The sequence below is a fragment of the Lepisosteus oculatus genome, unplaced genomic scaffold (genome assembly GCF_040954835.1).
Source record: "Lepisosteus oculatus isolate fLepOcu1 unplaced genomic scaffold, fLepOcu1.hap2 HAP2_SCAFFOLD_113, whole genome shotgun sequence".
NCBI lineage: Eukaryota > Metazoa > Chordata > Actinopteri > Semionotiformes > Lepisosteidae > Lepisosteus > Lepisosteus oculatus.
The window spans coordinates 88,063-110,548 of record NW_027167664.1 but is presented as its reverse complement, the minus strand read 5'-3'; the positions used below and the strand labels follow the sequence as shown (position 1 = coordinate 110,548).

Genomic DNA, 22,486 nt, shown 5'->3' with positions numbered 1-22,486 from the left:
ATGGAAAAGGGGGGTGTCAGAATCCCCGCCTGCACTGACATGTGCCTGGTGAGTGATGGTGAGTTCGAAGACAGTGAACTAGCTATCCCAGTGCTGGGGCAGCTCCCTGAACCCCTAGAGAGGGAAGGGGGGAGCGAGCAGGTGTCCTACACCCACGCCCAGCGAACGATTGTAAAGATGCCAATAGAGGGATTCCTCAATCAGGAAGTGTGCAGGGTGGACCTGAACAGTGAGAATGGAGTAACAATCCCAGATCCCTCAGGTGCTCCCGATGACCACTAAGCCAAGGGTCAGGCATGCTCCACCGCTGCACCACCCCCTGCAGGGTTCCTAGAGCACAGGCATGAACAAATCGAAAAAGCAGATGTCCTGGAAATGGAGGAGCAGCATCAGCAGCTGCGTCAGATCTCCTCAGATTTCCAGGATGTTGGTGCCAAAGATGCCACATGGCATACTGAGAAAGAGACCATGTACATGCTGTGCCAGCTTAGAAAGGGGACAGTCACTCAGAAGGAGATGACTGGGATCAGCAACCCGAAAAGACTTTTGGGAGGACTGATTGCTGCCGCCACTGTTGTGTGTTTGCTATTTCTGGTAGGTTTGCGTGCTACTGGCACTCTCACCCTGACTGCCCCAAGAAGGCAGGTGTCAGAGGTGCCAGAGGGTAGTGACAGACTGTATCAACAGCAGCAAAAGTTGGAAAGCTTAGGGAAAACCCTACAGGCAACTTCCTATGCAACAGGGTTGAATCTTATCCCCCACCTAGTGGACATGATTGTTGGTGTTATACAGTGGGTTTATGCTTGTGTGCAACAGGCCAGAATGTTGACACAAGACCTGTTAAGGGAGCTTAGTGCCACTGTAGCCAGTCTAGCCATAGCACAAATCCCAACCCACTTGATTCCACTCTTCTCAGTAGAAGAGTATGTGACATTAAACCCATTGCTCATAGCTCACCAAGAAGGCAATCCAAGATTGAATTCGGTTCCAAATCTTGAGATGGGTATGGCTACCAAAGCTATCCATTGGCTGTGTCTAACTGATCCACCAATGAAGGGTGTAAAGCTACTAACGAGCAGAGGGAGGTTAATGAACCCCATGAAGAGCAGGTGGGAAGTAAATGGCTGGTCAGCACACCACATTTAACTGTCACTATAACTTGTGACAGGCATGATACAGCTACCACAATGCAGCTACCTAACCAACAGTTTCCTGCAAGTTCCCAAGGAGGCCATAGTACAGCATGGTAACTTAACACTGTACGGTCTGGAACCAGACAACATAAGACCAAACTTGAGGTCGTGGATGCCTTCAGGTGCCACACTATTGAATTGTCTGTCGGCACTATGTGGCAGCGTTGTATGACAACCCATCTCACCATGGAAAGGAACCTAACAGCTTTGGTAAGAGAGGAGAAAAGGACCTTGGCGTTATTAGCACCACGCTCTAACCAACTGAGCTAACCGGCCTCACGACAGTGCTCCTCTCTGTGCCGCAAAAAATCGAACTCAGGGAATTTCTTTTGCCCTCCTTTGAATAGAAAGCCGTGTAATTCAGTGTACGGGCTTTCTCGTGCAGTTTCATGGTTCTTGTAACCCAAATCCTACACTGGCCTGAAGTGCCCCCCCATTTCACAGCATTTTTCAGCTGATTTAAAATGTACCTAAAGGAGAAGCATTATTGAAGACCATCAATTACCAAGAGCTTTTGTCAAAGGTTTTGGTGGTCATTTTTAATGACCACAGAGCGCTGTGACCTCGGTTTTACATCTCATCCAAAAGACAGCGCCCTCTTACAACACAGCATCTCCGTCACTATACTGGGGCATTGGGACCCGCACAGACCTCAGGGTGAGCGCCCTCCGCCGGCACCATTAACACCGCTTCAAGCTGGAAGCTTTGTTTTTCCCTGTAGCTCACCCTCATCAGGGTACTGACCTGGCTCACACCTGCTTAGCTTCAGTGGGTTTTCAGTTGCGTTTCAAAAGTTGGGATGCAAGTGATGGAGCCGCTCGCTGCAAAAGCCACTGCATTGGCCAGGAATCCAAACCAAGCCTCCCGCGTGGCAGGCGAGAATTCTACCACTCAACCACCAATGCTCAGTGCCTGCACCTTCAAAAAGAGGCATTTTTGGTGTTCTGTTCAAAAAGCGTCGACATATGCTTCCAGCTGCAAAATGCCATCCGCGGACGCTGAAGAATTTATTTATTTAGACACCGCTCAGAATCCCCTGTAAGATTCTCCCTCAATTCCATTGTGCAGTGTTTTACCTTTTTCAAAAGGCTTCACTTTCCTAGTCACATTCCAAGGCTCATCAAACCCGGGCTGTTTCCTCCAGCGGTATATTATTGCAGTGAGACAGCACAATGCCTGCAAGACTATGTCACGCTAAACGCTACAGATTGTGTTTGTCCGTTCGTGTCAGTCGTCCTGCAGCCACGGGAAGTGGGACACAAACATACTGCAATGCTTTCAGGACGTTAGGATTTGTTTGTGCAACATCCGAGAAGAGTACTTGTGGCTTGAATGTGAACTGTACGTGCCCGCCCCCTTTCCTCTGTAGTGCATGAGTTCCTCCCGGCATGCCCTTCGTCATTGTTCTGTCATCTTGGATTTAAAGGGTTGTATTTCTGCTTCTGAAAATAAGCAACGGTTTTCTCACAACGGCCTTTGTTCCCGACGGAGCCCTTGTCTGTCATGAAATTCTTCAAAACCTCAAGCTAGAAGAAGAAGACGACAAATATGAAGCGTTACAGCAAGACATGCCATGAGACGATTGATAACGATTTCCATAGGATCCCCGCGGTGGCCTGGCAACCGTCAGCTTTGCGCAGTGGCAGTATCGTAGCCTGTGAGGTTTAGCCAAGGCGCGATTATTGCTCGTTGAAAACTTTTCCCAATACCCCGCTTCCGCCGATTTGCAATACAATCGGCGAAAGCAATTTTTGACAGTCTCGTCAGAGACTGAGTAAGGTGTTTAAAGACAGATTTTGTCATGGTGACATCATGGTAGAAAGAAACGAGCTTGTTACGTCTCAACAGAAACGCTCTTTAGCTCTTTCAGCATTATGCAGAGAACAGCGTCTGTCGAGATCACTTTTGAGTCAGCGCGAAACGCCGTGTGCTGTCAGTTTGATTTCATATTGCTCGTAGCGGCGCCCGGCTTTTGTCTGTCAAACGTTAGGTTGCGCTTCTTCATGCTGCATCGTCGGCATGAGTGGAGCTTTTTAAACGTCTGTACTTACTGCGCCCCATAAGAAATCGTTTGTCCCCGTTCAAAAGAGATTGTGCGATGTCCTGCAGCGTTCGCAAAGCAAACCTTTGACAGTTTGAAAAGAGGAATTTATTCTGCTTCCTGTGCGTGCAGTAGTTACAAAGTTGAACGTCTTTACACGATCTGCTGCAGTTTTCAGTGGGCGGGCTTTGTCAGATGGCTTGGAAAAACGCACTGTGTTTCGGCTCGGGAAACATCATGAGCAGTGTCCTGCATGTTTTCTGTGTATAGCTGTCTTTTAACGCATACAGAATTCATTTGAAATCATTGATTTCTCCAATTAACAAGGGTCCCTTTTTGAACCTGCCAAAAGCATTCTTTCAATGTAACAGATTTACTCCGGGGAAAGGCAGCATGACATTGAGAGTAGCTCAAGCTTTCAGCACCCGTATCGGACTGCGTGTATGCAGACACCGCTCAGAATCCCCTGTAAGATTCTCCTTCAATTCCGTTTTGCAGTGCTTTAGCTCTTTCAAAAGGCTTCGCTAGTCACAATCCAAGGCTCATGACAGCATTTGAAACCAATCGCCACCGCGTTGGCCGGGAATCGAACCCGGGCCAACTGCTTGGAAGGCAGCTATGCTCACCACTATACCACCAACACACACCCATAAATGCCCTGCAGGACACCACCAGAGAATGCTCACGATTTCGGAAGCTGTCTCCGGTACGTGCTGATTCCACACATCCTGAATAAATCATGATATTGTTAGTTGCTGTAGCTAGACGTTCAAATGAGTTTCATGGCCAGATGGACTGTTTCCTCCAGCGGTATAGTATTGCAGTGAGACAGCACGATGCCTGCAAGACTATGTCACGCTAAACGCCACAGATTGTGTTTGTGTTGGACAGTTGGACCCTACAGTTGGACTCTCGTCGACAACCTGAATAGCTTATTCAGAAGCAGTGCTGGACCGGGAACGAACCAGCTTCTTCCCAGGCACAAGAGTGACTTGTGAGGACTCGCGGTCACACTCTGTGCATAGAGACTTTCTACCAGCCAGCCAGACTGCTGGTAGATCCCCTCGGAGCAAAGACTGCCCTGCGCGCTGCAGTCAGATTCCTCCGCCCGTCCTACTCCGAGCTGCACCTTGACTGGTTGGCCGGTAGCCAGAGGACGCCGGGACAACGCCCATTGGACAACCGCTGGAACAGAGGCTGCAACAGAGCCTGTCAGCTGGTTTGGTGTTCGTGCCGGGAAATTCCAAATCCATACACAGTGGATAAGTAAACCCCATGTTCTACATTGCGTCTCGAGAATTCAATTGTACCTCAACACTCAATTTAATTCATGAGTAATGTATTTACTTCCGAGTTTAGAGTAACAGTGGGTAATAACACTGATTAGCGATTTGGTAACCGAACGATATATATTGACATATATTCTCTGTTGTGTATCTCTTTGTGTTTGCAACTCTTCGGGATATACCTCAATATACCTTGTATATTGAGTACCCTCACAGTAAGGTCTGCCACTCGTATCCAGGCAGACTAGTATATGTTTGGTGCACAATTTATATTAATAAATGTATCTAGTGTATTGAACCCCTGTGTGTGCGTTGTTAGTTGTTCTGACGATTGATTTTCTAAAAGCCCCAACGAACAACCTCGTGATTACTGCTACAATTAATAATTGTCTCAGTAAACCCATCAAACCATTACATTTAATGGCGTCCCTGGGTGGGCGAGTTTAGAATGAAATGAGAATCAGTCACACAGAATAACTGATGTTGCTGTGAGTTCAAGTTCAGCACAGCACCGCGGCTTCTATACGCGAATACCGGGTGTGCTGATAACTGCGTAAAGAAATTCCTCTGTTTTCTAGCGTTTAGTGTAACGTGTGCTGATTGGAAATCCATCTGCTCGGGTGTCTAGATTCCATACTGTATTTTGGAAAAAGAAAAAAAAAGTAATACTCTTAAAGTTTCTCTGACGTAATGACAATGGCTGCTAAAATGTCTGAAGTAGAGTCGCTTATAAGTACTATTTCTAGCGACGACAATCCTGGTTACTGGAGTGGTATCGAAAAGTTGAACTTTGATGATATTGAGAAGCTGCAAGTAGATTTAGTAGCTAAGGTAGCGAACCAGCTTAACACAGGAGGGTCTGTGAACGCAGTTCTGGTCCTATCGAGTTTCACCTTAAATCTAGCTAAACAGCTGGAACTGTCTTTGTCCGAGCTGACAAAGTTTCAAAAGCTTCAGGGAACGCTAGAAAGATATAAGGCGGAGCGAGTTGAGTTGTTGGATATAATCAGAGAAAAGAGAGTGAAAAATGAGGAAAGTGTAGACTGACTCAGGGAAGTTTTAGGTAAATTAGATGACTTGTCTGCTAGAGAAACTGCGGCTGAGGTAGCTAGGAGAGACCTGGAAGCGAGCTTGAAAGAAAAAGAAAAAGAAATTGAGAGTTTAAATGAGCTCAGCCAGGAAAGGCAAAAGGAGTCAGATGCTGCCGTACTGGAAGCAAAATAGACTAGATCCCACTTGCATGCCAGCCCACCTAGCAGCCCAGAGCGCTCACCCAGCACGCCGGGAGGAGGTTTCTCCCGGCCAGGGTCCGTGGTCGGATCGGCATGGGGGAGATCGCCGAGTCCTGCGCGAAACGCAAGGGCGAGTCAATTCAGGTATAGACCCCCTGCTCCTGATCACGGCCGTCTCCCTGCCCGCGGAGAAACCGTAAAAATTAACCTCCACTCCCTGAGGCAGTTAGCCAAAGATGTAGAAAGGTTTGACCCGTCAGTGTCAGGGAATAATGTGGAGACCTACATCGATGAGCTGAGATATACTTTGCAGTTTATGCCCGAAGCGTCCGAACAGGAAAAGGCTATGTTAGTAAGGAAAACTACCAGCCGAGTGGTCCACGAGTGGATGTCTAGACAAGGACCGGAGGTCTGTAATAGCTTTGAGGAGCTGTGTCAGGCAATGATCGGAGAATTTTCGGCTTTTATCGATCCCATAGCTGCCGTGGCCGCTGTGCACCATATTAAGCACGAAAAAGCTGAAGCCCCTCGCGACTATTATCAGAGGCTTAGGCGCACTTATTTTGCAGGGCGGAATGAAGAGGGTTGCGAAGAGAACGGGAATTTCAAAGGTTTATTCATTGCTAATCTGCATCCCTCAGTCAGGAAAATGATTGTGATGCACACTGATGCAAAAGCGATGAAAATGGCTGACATTAGAAGGTTGGCTCAAAAAGCCTGGGGAGCTGAAGTCTCTGCTTCCTCAGAGCGAAAACCTGCTAAAACAGCCGTGTTCGCCACTAAAGCCAGCAGGGTTGACGACTCGCCTCAGCTCGAGGCAGCTGAGGTTCCTGAGCTCGCTAAGCCCCGGCGCAAAATAGGCAGGCAGGACCGCACTAAGCGTCAGAGCCGCCGTGAGCGCTACGGGGAAGGCAAGGGCTCAGGCAGAGTCTATCATAAGACTGGACGAAGGGAGTCGACTGCAGCCCGCCTGGCCAGGCTTGAACAAGCCCTGCCTGAGAGATCAGGGCAGGGTAAACCTTCCGCACCGAATGCCGGAAGTGTGAATGAGCTTAGGGGGACCACGCCCCTTCTCACTGGAGGAGGCGGGGATCCGTCCCAAGCCCCTCCCTCAGTCTATCTGATTGGGTGGGAGGGTTCCTGCCTGGAAGAAGGCTGTGACTCTGAGTTGGGCGCTGACCCCGCCCCTGAAGTCAAAGAAAAGGCAGGCTTCCAACAATTCTTAGGGAATCTCAGCCAGAAAGGCAAAGCAAGGCGTATTTATATCAAGGTTTCTCTTGAAAACGTCTTAGATAGAGAAGCACTGATTGACACTGGGGCTGAAATTAGTTTGATGTCAGCCGATCTACTCAGCGAGCTCAAACGAGTAGCGAAAGGAAAAGGCATCAGACTTAAGGTAGAACCGTGTAAGATAGATATTTCCAGCTATACCCAGGATCATGCCAGGATCACACACCGAGTGTGGGTGGCACTTAGGTTCGGGCCAATAAACGTGGTGCATCCTGTTTACATCTCTAGGTTTAAAACAGAGCCACTACTCATTGGCCAAGACCTGCTTGACAGGCTGGAGCCTCTGGTGGACTGCCAGCGTGGAAAATTGTGGGCTCAGGTCAAAAACCCTAAGCCTGTTGCACAGCAAAAAGGGGGATTCAGTGGTTATGCTGTGATCACACAGTGCCCACTGAACACTATAGCTGAGTTGGAGGTTCCTCCTGGTTCCTCTGGACGAGAATAAATGTCTCTTCTTGCTTTCCAAAACTACAGGGAAGTCCTGCCCAGGCCAGCACTCCCACGGTCTCCCAACTACAGGAGCAGTGCTCCGAGCAGCTGCTTGACCCGCCAGGTAAAGCACACCCCCTTTTCATCCCTGAAGAAGAGTGGATCTCCCTGTCCGGTAATGAATGGGAGTCCTTTCTGTGCACCCTGGTACCTCAGGGGGTCCAGGACTACCACCCCATGGTGGTGGGAGGGGGTCCAGGTGGCAGAAGTGCAGGTTGATGATGTAATTCTTAGCCTCAGCTCTGAGAAGTCCATAATCAGTGAAGGTCTGTTCGAGGACCTGTCGCGAAGCTGTCAGGTGACCCTGGTGACGCAGTCACAGGTTCTGTGGTGGGCACCCCCACCTCATAGGTCCATTTGGAGCAAAGGAAGCTGTGTAGCTTCCATCTCCATCGGAAAAAGGAAGTTTGCTCACTACTTCCAGGTAGCACCTCAGCTGACCCATTCGGTCTGTATTGGTGCAGACCTATTGGTTCGACTGGGCGCCCAGCTGGACACAGTAAACAGTGTGCTGTGGACACGGGTGGACCCAGATGCCCACTCTCTAAGCGGTGACCCCGAGAACATTCGGTCAGGTCAGACGATTCCTCAGGCCTGCCAGGTAGTAAACGAATCGGACCTGATCGTTCCTGCATCAACAGCAGGGTTTCCGGTACGCCTTGCCCTAAAGAAGGGACAGAGAATGGACGCTGAGATGGTTTTCTTCCAACCATCAGCTCAGTTTATCAGACTGAACCTAGCAGTCTGTTGTACCCCCAGACTGGAACGGAATGGCCGAGCCACCTGCCTGTTGGTGCAGAACATAGCAAAACAAGATGTCAAAATCCCTGCTCGCACTGACATGGGACTGGTAATTGACAATGGTTTCTATGATTTCGAACTGGCCATCCCAGTACTGGGGCAGCTCCCTGGTCCCTTGGCCAGGGAGGGGGGAACCGAGCAGGTGTACTACACCTACCCCCGGCGGATGATTGCAATTATGCCAATAGAGGGATTCTGCAACCAGGAGGTGTGCAGGGTGGACCTTAGCGATAAGGATGAGATGGTTGTGTACACAGTACACGCAGGTGTTCCGATGGACCACTCAGCCGAGAGTACGACCCGGGATACCGCCATGCCGTCAAAAGCGGGGTTCCTAGAGCAGGTACAGGAACAGGTTGGCAAGGCAGATGCCCTGGAAACGGAAAGCCAGCGTCAGCAGCTGCGTCAGAATTTCCAGGATTTCCGGGAAGTGTTTGCACGGGACGCCTATGACTGCGGGGTGACGGATTTGAACACAGTGCGCATTCCAACGGCCCCTGGCGCCCGCCCAACCTATGTCAGGCAGTATCGCATTCCCCTCACGGCATACGAGTCCATAAAGCAGACGTTGGATATTCTACTAGAGCGTCAGATCATAAGGGAGTGTAACTCCACTTATAACTCCCCACTGTGGCCGGAGCTGAAACCCAATGGTAAATGGCGTCTGACCATTGACTACCGGCAGCTGAATAAACAGGTTCCTTTGTCACGATGGCCAATGATCTACCTAGATCAGGAGTTAGCCAAGGTGACAACAGCGAAATATTTCACCACAGTGGATGTGGCCAATGGGTTCTGGACCCTTAAGGTAGAACCAACAGACCAGTACAAACTGACCTTTTCCTTTGGAAACAGGCAGTTCACCTGGAATCGATGCCCCTTTGGGTATTCCAACTCCCCAGCGGAGTTCAACATATTTCTGCACAAAGCCATGAGTGATGCAGCCGCCAGGGGCAACCTGGTCTATGTGGACGATATTCTGATGAGGAGTCAGACCTGGGAAGAACACATGGCCGAGATCAGGCATGTGTTGACCCAGCTCTCCTGTGCAGGGGCCAAACTGTCCCTGGCTAAGGGACAGTGGTGTAGGACCCAAGTGGAGTACGTGGGACTGTTGGTTGGAGCCCAAGGCATACAGCCACAGTCCAGCAGAGTCCAAGCTATCCACAATATGAAGTCGCCCACTAACCTGTCTGAACTGCGCAGCTTTCTGGGAGTATGTAATTATTCCCAGCAGTTCATTGAGGATTACGCTGAAATAGCAAGGCCCCTCCACAAGCTGTTGCAGAAAGACGTGCCCTTTGAGTGGGGGCCTTCCCCAGAACCGGCTGTGATGGAGCTGAAGCGCAGACTCGGTAGTGCGCCGAGCTTGGCCTACCCTGACAAAAATAAGGTCTTCTACCTTGAAGCAGGGTTCTCAGAGCACTGCCTTGGGGCTGCTCTGAGTCAGGAATATAACCAAGAGCGAAGGGTGGTGGCATATGCCAGTCGAGCCCTGAGCCCAGTGGAGCAAAAGTTCTTGGACTGCGAGAAGGCCCTGTTGTCTACGGTCTGGTCGGTAGAACACTTCCGTAGTTATGTTGGGGGACAAAAGATCATCATCGAAACCTGCCACCAACCTGTGACATTCCTGCATAGCCAGAGACTGAAAGCGGGCAGGGTGTCAAATAGCAGGATTGTGGCATGAATGATGGCCCTACAAGGCTATGAGATAGAGGTACGTTATGCACAGAGCAAGAAAATGTACCTGGGACAGGGCCTGGCTTTGGGCCAAGTGTGTCACGGCTGTGACACTGACATGGAAGCTCCAGAAACAATTCCCGCTGCTGAGCTACCGAACAATCATCGGTACTACGATGAGAACGTGGGCCAGGGCTTACCCATGGCCTATGTTGACGGTTGCTCTTTTCGCCACGAACAGCAGGTGCTAGCAGGGGTATGAGTAGTCTGGCAAGACAATACTCCCTGTGGGCCGACCCGCTATAAGCTAGGACCAAAGACTAGTCAGTATGCGGAAGTAGCTGGGGTGCTGATCACCCTCCAGCAGGCCCTGACACATGGCCTTAAACAGTTTGTCATCTGTAGTGACTCGAACTACGCCCGACATAGCTTCGTGTCTCACATTCCGTATTGGAATGCCCGGGGCAAGGAAGTAAAGAACAAAGAGTTGTTCCTGGCCAGTGACAAGCTCACGACCGAGGCTGGAATGATGGTTTACTGGAGGAAGGTGAAGGGACACTCCCAGGTGAAGGGACCCGACAAAGACGGGAATGATGAGGCCGACCGGTTGGCCAAATCTGGCGCCTTAGAGGGTGAACCCTGGCAGTTCCAGCAGGAATGGCTACCCCCAGAATTCGTGGCTGAGGTCAAGGCGGTCACCCGAAGCAGGGCTAGACAGGATGTCGGAGCTGACCCTCAATCTGTAGTGCTTGGGTCACAGGGTTTTAACACCGATCTTGCGGAAATGCAGAAACAGGACCCAGCAGTTGGGCAAATGTATCAGCATATCGCTGACCCAGTGCGTCAACCTCTTTCGGAGCAGGTGCTGAGCCAGTCTCTGGAGCTGAAGGAGCTGGCAGAGGTGAAAGACAACCTAAAAATTATAAAGGGGTTGTTGGTTTGTGTACCAGTTGCACAAGGTGTCCCAAAGTGGGTAGTTCCCCACTGTCATCGGGGGGTCATGATCCAACACGCTCATGACGAACCCTGTGGGGGTCACCGGGGAATCAAGGCTACATACGACACTATCCAGCAGGTGGCATTCTGGCCTCACATGGGCCAAGACATCGCCGCGTATGTAAAGGGGTGTCTGACGTGTAGCCAGTTCCAACCATCACGGCCCTTGCACCGTGCACCACTCCAGAAAAAGGGCATGACATTCACCTGGTCCAATCTTCAAATGGATTGGGTGGGGCCGCTGGTGAGGTCATCCAGAGGGAACAAATATTTCCTCACTGTTACGTGTGCATTCACAAAATGGATTGAGTGCCTCCCAGCACCCAACGACACGGCAGAGACAACTGCAGTGCTGTTGGTGAACCATGTGTTCAGTCGATGGGGATTCCCCCTGACCGTGGACTCGGATCGGGGAACCCATTTCACAGCTACAGTAATGGCAACCCTGTGGAATATGAATGAAATCCCCCAGGTTTCCGTTCACGTTCACTCTGCTGCCCACGTCAGAGTACAGAATCTGAATCCAGCGGCTGAAACTCTCTCCGAAACCGAAGCGTTCCAGCACCCTGAACAGATAGCTGTGGTTCACTCTGTCGAAGGCTTTCTCCTGGTCCAGGCTGACCACCATCATGGGCACGTTCCGGTCCTCGGCCCAGGCGATGGCGTCTCTGGTCAACTGGAAGTTCCAGCTGACGGATCGCCCCTCCACCCCACACGTCTGGTCGCTGTGGATGATGTGGGGGAGGGCGGTTCTCAGTCTGCCGGTCAGGAGCTTGGACAGGATCTTTACGTCCACGCAGAGCATCGTGATCGGCCTCCAGTTTTTGAGGTCGGCGGCATCTACTCCCTTGAAGAGCAGGGAGATGACGCCCTCCCTCATGGTGTCTCCGAGTTTCCCCCGGCGGAAGATCTCCTGCGCCACTTCCACCAGATCTGCCGCAAGGGTGTCCCAGAAGCAGGTGTAGAATTCCTTGGGGAGTCCGTCCGGCCCCGGCACCTTGCCATTCTCCATGGACAAGAGCGCCGCCTTCAGCTCCTCGGCCGTGATCGGACCCTCCAAGTCCTCCCTCACCTCCTCCGGTACTCGTGCCGTCAGCCCCTCCAGAAAAGCGTCGCCTGCCTCCACCTCCGTCTGCTTTTCTGAAAAGAGCTCCGTGTAGAAAGCAGTGGCCGCCTCTACTTTGTCGCTCTCGTCCAGCACTTCCTCTCCATCTCCCCGTCTCAGGCTGTGGATCACCCTCTTTTTCTGGGCTCCCCGGACCTGGTTGAAGAAATAGGAGGAACAGGTTTCATTATTTTCATAATGCTCCCTTTGTGCCTTGACCAGGAAAGCCTTGGCTTTCTCCGTGTGCAGTCTGCGGAGCCTCTCCTTCAGGTCCCGTGCCCGGGCTGAATTGAAGGCTCCTCCCCCGTTAGCCGAGCTGTATTCCTCCTCGAGGTCTTTAAACACCTTCCTCAGTCTCTGACAAGTCTGTCAAAAATTGCTTTCGCCGATTGTATTGCAAACCGGCGGAAGCGGGGTATTGGGAAAAGTTTTCAACTAGCAATAATCGCGCCTCGGCTAAACCTCACAGGCTACGATACTGCCACTGCGCAAAGCTGACGGTTGCCAGGCAACCGCGGGGATCCTATGGAAATCGTTATCGATCGTCTCATGGCATGTCGTTGCGGTAACGCTTCATATTTGTCGTCTTCTTCTTCTTCTACCTTGAGGTTTTGAAGAATTTCATGACAGACAAGGGCTCCGTTGGGAACAAAGGGCGTTGTGAGAAAACCGTTGCTTATTTTCAGCAGCAGAAATACAACCCTTTAAATCCAAGATGACAGAACAATGACGAAGGGCATGCCGGGAGGAACTCATGCACTACAGAGGAAAGGGGGCGGGCACGTACAGTTCACATTCAAGCCACAAGTACTCTTCTCGGATGTTGCACAAACAAATCCTAACGTCCTGAAAGCATTGCAGCATGTTTGTGTCCCACTTCCCGTGGCTGCAGGACGACTGACACGAACGGACAAACACAATCTGTAGCGTTTAGCGTGACATAGTCTTGCAGGCATTGTGCTGTCTCACTGCAATAATATACCGCTGGAGGAAACAGCCCGGGTTCGATGAGCCTTGGAATGTGACTAGGAAAGTGAAGCCTTTTGAAAGTGATCTCGACAGACGCTGTTCTCTGCATAACGCTGAAAGAGCTAAAGAGCGTTTCTGTTGAGACGTAACAAGCTCGTTTCTTTCTACCATGATGTTACCATGACAAAATCTGTCTTTAAACACCTTGCTCAGTCCCTGACGAGACTGACAAAAATTGCTTTCGCCGATTGTATTGCAAACCGGCGGAAGCGGGGTATTGGGAAAAGTTTTCAACTAGCAATAATCGCGCCTCGGCTAAACGTCACAGGCTACGATACTGCCGCTGCGCAAAGCTGACAGTTGCCAGGCAACCGCGAGGATCCTATGGAAATCAACATGGTTCATGATTAGGTTTATGAGCAATCTAATTACTTATTCGTTTAAAACGCTATATAAAATAAAGTTTATTATTAATTTGCTGGACAGAGCGGTGAACTTTATTATGCATAAGACAAAGATAACGATCCTGATCAGTTTAGAAATCTGTGTACGCTGTAAGGTTTTTACTTCTTAAACTTTTAAAATACACGTTTCGAATAGAAAGAAATCCTCTTCCTGGTACAGTATGTATAGCAAACCAGCACGTCTTTTTTCTCCAATCAGAGGGGTGTCAGATGGTGTCAGCCAATCACCATTCTGAAGCCCTACCGTAATCTCTGGTATAGGGAGACCCCAGAATTCTGTCCCATAGTTTAGACAGATGATAGATACTTTTATTGATCCCGTGAGGGAAATAAAGTAAATCATTTTCATTTTAGGAAATTATTAAATGCTCGGTTAAAAGCAAAGGAGATTGTCTGTTATAGTGGACATAAAAACAAGAGTTCGCTGGCATTATATCTTAGAAGACACAGACCGGCGCCAGACCGGTAACATGCCAGATGAACTAGGGATTGGACAGTTTCCAAGTGCTTGTACAATTGATGGAAATGTTCAAATAAATGTGCAAAAGAAATAAACAAAATAATCATTTATTTCTTTATCATATTGGCTAGCTAATGTCCTCTCTTTGCTAGTTAGTGGCTATGTTTCTGCGTTGGGTAGCAACGGGTGACTGTTCTCAGGCGGAAGATGTAAACAGCTTAATGTTCGTGTTAAATAATTTTTTTAAATTAAAATTCATTCTATACAGCAATCGCATATTTGGGTACCGTTTCATAAAACTTTCATGCTTAAAATGTTTAGGGAGAAATGGAAGACTGGTGTGTATTTTTTCTTTAAACTACCAAGACCAGCCATACACAGTACAGTTTATATACATACAGTAATGTTTATGTTCCTAAATTAATATCGTTTATGACCTTCAGATGCATTATGCTCCTCTTCTTTTTATGCTCAGCTACTAAAATTTCCCTTTAGTGGTAAAATCCATATAAATATTCAAAACTAAGCGGATTAAAATGTGCACAGTAAAGACATTAAATGATTAAATCTTTTCACTACTAACCAATGCACCACGAGTGCCCCTGTCGGTCATTTTGGCCAGCCAATCACTTACCGCGGTGCCCTCCGGTGCCCTGCAGTGGCTTGTGGGTAGGTTACTGTACCGCGGGTTTTTACAGCGCATTTTGAATGGCTGCATCTGTATGATGTTATATGATGTTTTTTTTTTTCAAATTTTAAATGATCATTTTTCATGGAGCTTTGAAGGGGATAAATTCAGCCTCTTTAGCCAGGCCAGAGCTCCAGAAGCCTGTTTAGGATTCTAGCTTTCTCCCCTTGCAGGCATCGGGCACAGAGGACCTCATGGTTTTCCTAAAAATCTTTTTTTTTTGTATTCCTTGTTGTTCCAAACTTAATTCTAAACACTTTTAATTAGAAATTATATTACAACTAGTGCAAAAAATGACTAATTTCACAAAAAATAATGTAATATAAAACAGATGTTTATAACTTTATTGTAGTGTTTTAGAAACTAATATGTCTTCAAAAATGGTTATTTTTCACTCCTAGGAATGAAAGCTGTTGTTATATGATGTTTATTTTCAAATTTTGAAAAATCAAAGGATTCTAGCTTTCTCCCCTTGCAGGCATCGGACACAGAGAACCTCATGGTTTTCCTAAAAATCATTTTTTATGTTCCCTGGTGTTTCAAACTTAGTTTTAATTTGTTATTATGTTAAAAACAGGGTAATAAATTTCTAATTGGACTATAAATAATGTCATATTGTCTGCTATAAAACTGATGTTTTCAACTCTGTTCTAGAGATTCTAGAATCAACTAATAGAGAATTGAAATAAAAAAGGGCATAAGAAGACATTACCAACAACGACCACAAGATGGAGATAGTGTCTAGACATTACCAACAACGACCACAAGATGGAGATATTATCCAAAGAGGCAAGAGGGCAAAGCCGCGATAAGGTAAAATCATTTTTTGAAAGAGATTGCTGTCAGAATGCACATCCGTATCCCAAACAGAATCTCTAGTAAAATATGATCATTTGTGAAACAGGCAAATGAGTGTCTACTACAATATGATTGCTACATATCTGCATTTGTTGGTTTTTAAGGAGTAAGAGTGGAGGGGGTTTAAACCTGCGATCCAGTGTGTTGAAGTATTTCACAACACTACCCCTAGCACATCTGGAAATAAATCCTCATAATGATTATTGCCCTGGGCATGTACCAAAAAATCAGTGAGCATATATATATATATCAAGTAATAGGTTTATTCCATGCTGAAAAAAAATTTTTCAGCATGGAATAAACCTATTACTTGTTCCTTTGCAGCCTACGCATGCTGACGCAGCTACCCACCTATATATATATATCACTGTGTTGAAGCTAGAGACACAGAATAACTGCAAACACATCCTAAATACAGTGTAGTTCAGGTGAGTAGCTGCGTCAGCATGCGTAGGCTGCAAAGGAACAAGTAATAGGTTTATTCCATGCTGAAAAAAAGAAGAAAGAGAACACAACGTTTCGGCCGTGGAGCCTTCTTCAGGTGTGAGAGAGACAGGGCAGTAGGCAGAGGTAAAGTAGCGGGAGAACAAAGGTTGGGAGGGAGGAGGAGTGAGAGGCGGGAGCAGGGGACAAAAGAGAGGCCAATCAAGAGGTGTGAAGTCAGAATGGGTGCAGAGAGGTGTGAAATGAAACTTCCAATGAATGGAGAAAATTTAAAAGAACAGTAGTCTGTCATTAAGGGAAGGGAGAATGTGTGATCCTAGCTGCAGAATAATTTTAGTTTCGGTGGTCTTTCTGATGTATGAGTTCGGAAAACCATTTTTGAGAACACAGACGGAGAGATTAGAGTGGTCGTGGCCGTCAGAGGTGAAATGAGAAACAATGGGCTTGGAGAGATCTTTAATCTTCACAGCCCTGACGTGTTCTCTGAAGTGGTCTCCGAGTCTCCTTCCTGTTTCTCCAATGTAGATGGCTGGACATTTACTGCAAGAGATCCAGTAAATGAGGTTGCTGGAAGTACAAGATGCTGTCTGGGTGATCCGGAATTATCCTGAGGGGCCTTGAATGAGTGTGGTGGTGGCTGTGTACTTGCAGGTGATACAACGAGCTCTGTTGCAAGGGAAAGTGCCTGGTGTGGATGGTTGTTGAGGGCGGTCAAGGGAGCTGTGAACAAGGAGGTTAAGCAGATTAGGTGGTCGGCGATATGAGATGATAGGGCAATCAGAAAAGAGGGCCCCAATGGAGGGATCATCCTGTAGGATGGAAAAGTTGTGGTTAATGGTCCTGGGGATACGAAGTGTGTTAGGGTGGTAAGGAAGCACCAAAGGAATGCGGTTGTTACGGCGGGAGTTCCTGATCGGGTTGATGGTCCAGGGGGTGTTTTTGGCTCGGGCAAGGGCCCTGTCAATCACACTGCTGGGGTATCCTCTGTTGATGAAAAATGAGTACATTTCGAGGGCTTGGTTCTCAAAGTCGATGTCATCGCTGCATAGTCGTCGTAACCTAAGGAACTGTGAAAAAGGAAGAGAGTTTTTAGTATGGTTGGGGTGAAATGAGCTGTACAGGAGGTAGCTGTGTGAATCCGTGGGTTTGTAATAAACTGAAGTGGACAGTCGGGGGTAGTTGATAGACAAGTGGATGTCTAGAAACGGAAGAGTGGTGGAAGATATGTTAACCGTATATTTGAGGGACGGGTGGAAGTTGGTGAAATGGTGCAGGAAGAACTCAAGCTGATCGCTGGAGCATGTGGCGGCACCGACGCAGTCATCAATATATCACTTGTAGAGGTCAGGGACATAGCCAGTGTAGGAAGCGAAGAAGCGTTCTTCTACCCAGCCGACAAAAATGTTGGCATAGCTGGGTCCCATTCTGGTGCCTATGGCAACTCCACTGACCTGTTGGTAAAAAAGATTATTGAAAGAGAATGCGTTCAGTGTGAGGACCAATTCTGCAAGGCGTACCAGGGTGTGGGTGGGTGGATCAAGCACTGTGCGTTTGTCCAGCGTGTGCCTGAGGGCTGTAAGGCCGTCGTTATGGGGAATGACGGTGTACAGAGATGTGATGTCCATGGTAAAAATGTGGCATTCGGTACCCTGAAATTGGAAATCATTGAAAAGTTGGAGCGCGTGGTTGGTGTCTTTGATGTATGAGGGAAGATCTTCAACCAGCGGTCTCATGAGGCTGTCGAGAAAGGCTGAGATGTAAGTAGTTGGACAGTTACATGCTGATACGATGGGGCGTCCAGGGGTGTCCGGTTTGTGGATTTTGGGGAGGAGGTAAAATTGAGATACCTGTGGATGTTCCATGATGAGCGGGTTCGCCTCCTGGGGGAGCTCGTTACTGCTAATAAGAAGGGAAATGGTGGATACCCCTTCCTTTTGGTAGTCAGTGGTAGGGTCCTGTTGGAGAGGGAGGTAGGCAGAAGTGTCAGTTAGTTGTCTAGAGGCTTCAAAGATATATAGATCCTTACGCCACACCACAACAGCACCTCCTTTGTCCGCTGGTTTGATGACGATATCATCCCTGTTGCGGAGAGACAGGAGCGCCTGATTTTCTCCTTGGGTGAGGTTAGACCTATGTTTGCTGGGTATAGAGAGTGCCTTGGGAGCTTGATTAGTGCATTGGTTGATGAAATATTCAACTGGTGGAAAACGGCCAGAGGAGGGAGTCCAACAGCTCTGTTTGGGATTAATGTTGTTAATGACATCAATAACCGGGTTATAAAGGAACAAGTAACAGTGTTCCTGCACCTTTGACCTCATCCAGAATGTATCGTTTTTTGAAAGGGATTGCTGTCAGAATGCACAACTGAATCCCAAACAGAATCTCTAGTCAAATATGATCATTTGTGAAACAGGCAAATGAGTCTCTCAGGTGCCCATTGCTCATTTTCAGACACAATTATGCAATACTTTCACCATGCGTTGAGCAGTAGGGATTAAAGATACCAGAGGTAAGGTTTAAAAGTGATTCTGAGGTGCAACACATCGGCGATACAGCTAGGCATCTGAAATGCGGGATTTGAGAGCCCTTCAGGGAACACTGTACCCTAAAGGTACAGATGCAGCCATTCAAAATGGGTGAGGTATTTCGCGGCATACCCCGGTGGGCGTGTCACAGTATCACGCAGTATCACGCGGTATCACGTGTGTCACGTGACTAACTATCCGGCGTCGCCTTGTAAAACCGCCAGGGGGAGCTTAACCTCTCATGTACAGCATTTGAGCCTTTAATTTTGAACTGTGTATTACAGCATGTTAATCATCAGTCACTAAAATGTTGGTATATATTATTAAAGCAAGATTGCTCAGTTGGACAGAAGTACACAACCTACCTTTATCAGAAATATTTATGCATCAAAGCCTTTACTGAAGATATTACTAATAGTATTGATAATGGATGACTTTGGACAAGCTGTATACTCAAAGTATAATTTCTTTAGCACATTTGTACAAGCACTTGGAATCTGTCCAAGCCATACTTTGTCAGGCATTTTGTTTTACTTCAACGGGGCATAAAAACTTCCTTGCTTTTAACAGGGCGTTTCATAATTTCTAGCTACGAAAATGATTTAAAATGCGACACCTATCATTCAACTAGAGCTTAAAATATCACAAGGAAAAATACACACCGGTATTCCATTTCTCCCTAAACATTGTAAGCTTCGAAGTCTTTAACTAACGTGATACCGGAGTCAACAAGCATACTTTTAGAATTTGATTAAAAGGGAATATAATATGGAATCGCGTATCTAAAGAATTTAATAACGGTATGATTATATCCGTGTACTGCGGCAGGACTGTGTAAGGCTGTTTCGCCTACCTGATTATGCGAGCTGTCTTGTAGCCTACTGGTCTAGGTGCGTGACTACCAGCTGGCAGGTTGTGTGTTTGAATCCAGCTGGTGCTGGACTTTTATTTTAACAAACATTTCTTCGAAAAAATAGGTAAGCGATATTATGGACAATCAATTGACTTTTATATTTCAAAATATCGCAACATGATCGATATTTGCGATATTTTGAATATATCTTCCCTTCTGACAGCGGTTCCTGCTTCTATTGTGTGTGTGTGTGCAACAGTAAATTTTTATAGAGAAATGGAGGCTGGACAGTATGCGTTACAATATAAACATTTATATTGATTTAAATCGTGTTCTGATTTAAATCGCAAACGCGTGTTTAATTATGTGTTTTTTAATCATGATCAGGCTAATGCATTTCTTCATTTTCTGTATGAACCAGCTTAGAGGTTCATACAGAAAGACAGCTTGTGTTTAAATTGAGTGTAAGGTAATTTATGCTTCTAAAGTCATGGTCAGTATTGTTGTACTGTGCTGTACTGTGTCACATTATTTTATAGCGTTTTTATTGCGTTATTAAATCCGGTGGCGCTGTGTTAGTTTCCTGACTCACATTATTTAAACTGCGACACTGATCATTCATCTCTAAATAAACTTTATTTTATATAGCGTTTTTAAGCAAATAGGTAATTAGATTGCTCATAAACCTAATCACTTTTTCTACATAAACACAGCGTGATTGCTCTCTGAAAATGCTTTTCCTTTATTTTTAAAGTAGGCTCAGATTTCAACTATAGATCGTATTATTATAAACTTTCTTGGAAAAATGTATTTTATGTAAACCATGTTTGCTATTAATTCATTTAGGGCTAAAATACGTTCATTGTCTTCTAATCGAGTCGAGTTGACATTGGAAGCCTGCCACACCCGGACTGTTAAACCAACGCATTAGCACGTCAAAGCCCATTGAGCCAGTATTGGCTTTAGTATCCCCCCCTTCTCCCCTCAATTCAATTCAGTTCAAGGTGTTTTATTTGCATGACAGATGGGTACAAGCAGTGTTGGGTACTGTATGTATATTGTAACGCTTATGGCAGACAGGCACTGTGTAGGAGCCGACGCACCAGAGCAGCGCCTGCAATTTTTATATTTATAACTTAGTTTTTAAAATTAGTCAAGCAATACGAAGCATCTCCTTTTACTTAGTGCCTGAGCATACTGCAACGCGTGTGAAGCCCATAAACGATATTAATTTTGGAACTTAAACATACAGTATATGGCTGGTCTCGGTACTTTAAAGAAAACATACACACCAGTATTCCATTTCTCCCTAAACATTTTAAGCATCGAAGTCTTTAACTAACGCGATACCGGAGTCAACAAGCATACTTTTAGAATTTGATTAAAAGGGAATATAATATGGAATCGCGTATCTAAAGAATTTAATAACGATATAATTATATTCATGTTGCAAAAGAACTGCAACGGACATAAAAACTCCCTTGCATGGTTTCATTACGACCAGAATCGGTCTTGAGATATTTTTAACTTGATTTACAGTATTTGAGAGGTATGTCTTAACACCGATACTACAGTCCTTAAGTACTGCTCACGTATATGTTTCTAGGTTTATATTATGCATTTCATACGGTCAAATTACTTTTGAGCAATAAGAAGCGAGAAACGGTATGCGTTTTACTTTCGTTTTGTGCTGGGACCCGTGGATTGATTAGAGATATCAAGTACATACAAGTCATTTTTTAAATGTTGTAGTTCGTCTTGAAAAAATGTTACGAGAACATCATCTATCAACAATTACACAGGTTCTGTTTCCATATTGCGGATTTTGGTTACGTAATATTATTTTCTAGATTTCACGTTGTGAATATGATGGGATGTCTGATGGGATGTTCCTAAAAATCCATCCTCTGTAAAACGTCTTCTCTAGTTGTCCTGCATATGTATTCGCTAATGAAGCTGTGTGTTCTGAGCCTAGCCAGCTTAGAGGGCTAAAGACAGCTTGTGTTTAAATTGAGTGTAAGGCAATTTATGCTTCTAAAGTCATGGTCAGCATTTATCTTTGTACTGTGTTGTAAACTTGTTCTGTGCCAATCACAAACTCGTTTTCAATAATATTATTTTATTAATTCAGCAGTTTGTGAGAGGGACATCCAGCAGGGAGACACACACACACCGGTTTTCATTGACAACATTGTTTTTTTTTCAATTCCTCTTGTCTAACAGGAATGTTTTGTTTGTGGACAGACTGTTAGACAAGAGGAAAAGACCGCCTCCTCCTACGAAGCATTTCGTTGATCCGATCACGAATTCTTTTCCAGTCGTACGCAGCAAGGGTTGAGAATCTCCGATTCACCATCGTACTAATGGTTTCCCGGAGATTGGGTTAAAAAACAAAACAAAAAACATACTAACAACTGTGCCATCCTACTCCTTAGTTAATATATTTTATTATTCATGAACAGTTAACATTGTTAGCAAAATATTTTGAATTATATTTAACCCTATTTTTTCTTTAGTTTTGTATTTTACTTATATGATAGTCAGACTTAATGTATATTTGAACAATGAAAATATATTTTTACAAGATTTTACATTTAACACTTAAAATTAATATGGTTAATAATAGTAAACTGTAACATGCTGTAACAAGATCGGTTACAAGAAGAAAATGCTTTCAGAGAAAATGTTTCAACCAAACCTGTTCCCACACACCCCGCCCCCACTACCATTAGAATATACACAAACATTTTAGCGTTTCATTCTGAGCAGAAGACCCTCACACCTGAAGAGTGCTGGCTGTGACGAATTAAACCGGTTTTACAGGTTTCAATCACAGACCATGTGACATGGGACTCAGTAAACTACGGTAACACCGTATTTGATAACGCTTTAAAAACGCTATAAAATAATGTGACTTGGCACAGAACAAGTTTACAACACAGTACAAAGATAAATGCTGACCATGACTTTAGAAGCATAAATTGCCTTACACTCAATTTAAACACAAGCTGTCTTTAGCCCTCTAAGCTGGCTAGGCTCAGAACACACAGCTTCATTAGCGAATACATATGCAGCACAACTAGAGAAGACGTTTTACAGAGGATGGATTTTT

The 22,486-nt window shown here is 46.2% G+C and overlaps 4 non-coding genes across 4 annotated transcripts; 1 reads left to right on the top strand and 3 right to left on the bottom strand.

The window, feature by feature from the left end:
* The first annotated feature begins 2,821 nt into the window (after positions 1-2,821).
* LOC138226205 (U4 spliceosomal RNA) lies at positions 2,822-2,963 on the top strand. Its single transcript, XR_011184429.1, has one exon. It is a non-coding gene; the product is annotated as a U4 spliceosomal RNA (small nuclear RNA).
* Positions 2,964-3,805: 842 nt separating this feature from the next.
* trnag-ucc (transfer RNA glycine (anticodon UCC)) lies at positions 3,806-3,877 on the bottom strand. Its single transcript has one exon. It is a non-coding gene; the product is annotated as a tRNA-Gly (tRNA).
* Positions 3,878-12,467: 8,590 nt separating this feature from the next.
* Positions 12,468-12,609, bottom strand: LOC138226204 (U4 spliceosomal RNA). The gene has a single exon (XR_011184428.1). It is a non-coding gene; the product is annotated as a U4 spliceosomal RNA (small nuclear RNA).
* Positions 12,610-13,295: 686 nt separating this feature from the next.
* Positions 13,296-13,437, bottom strand: LOC138226207 (U4 spliceosomal RNA). The gene has a single exon (XR_011184431.1). It is a non-coding gene; the product is annotated as a U4 spliceosomal RNA (small nuclear RNA).
* Positions 13,438-22,486: the final 9,049 nt, after the last annotated feature.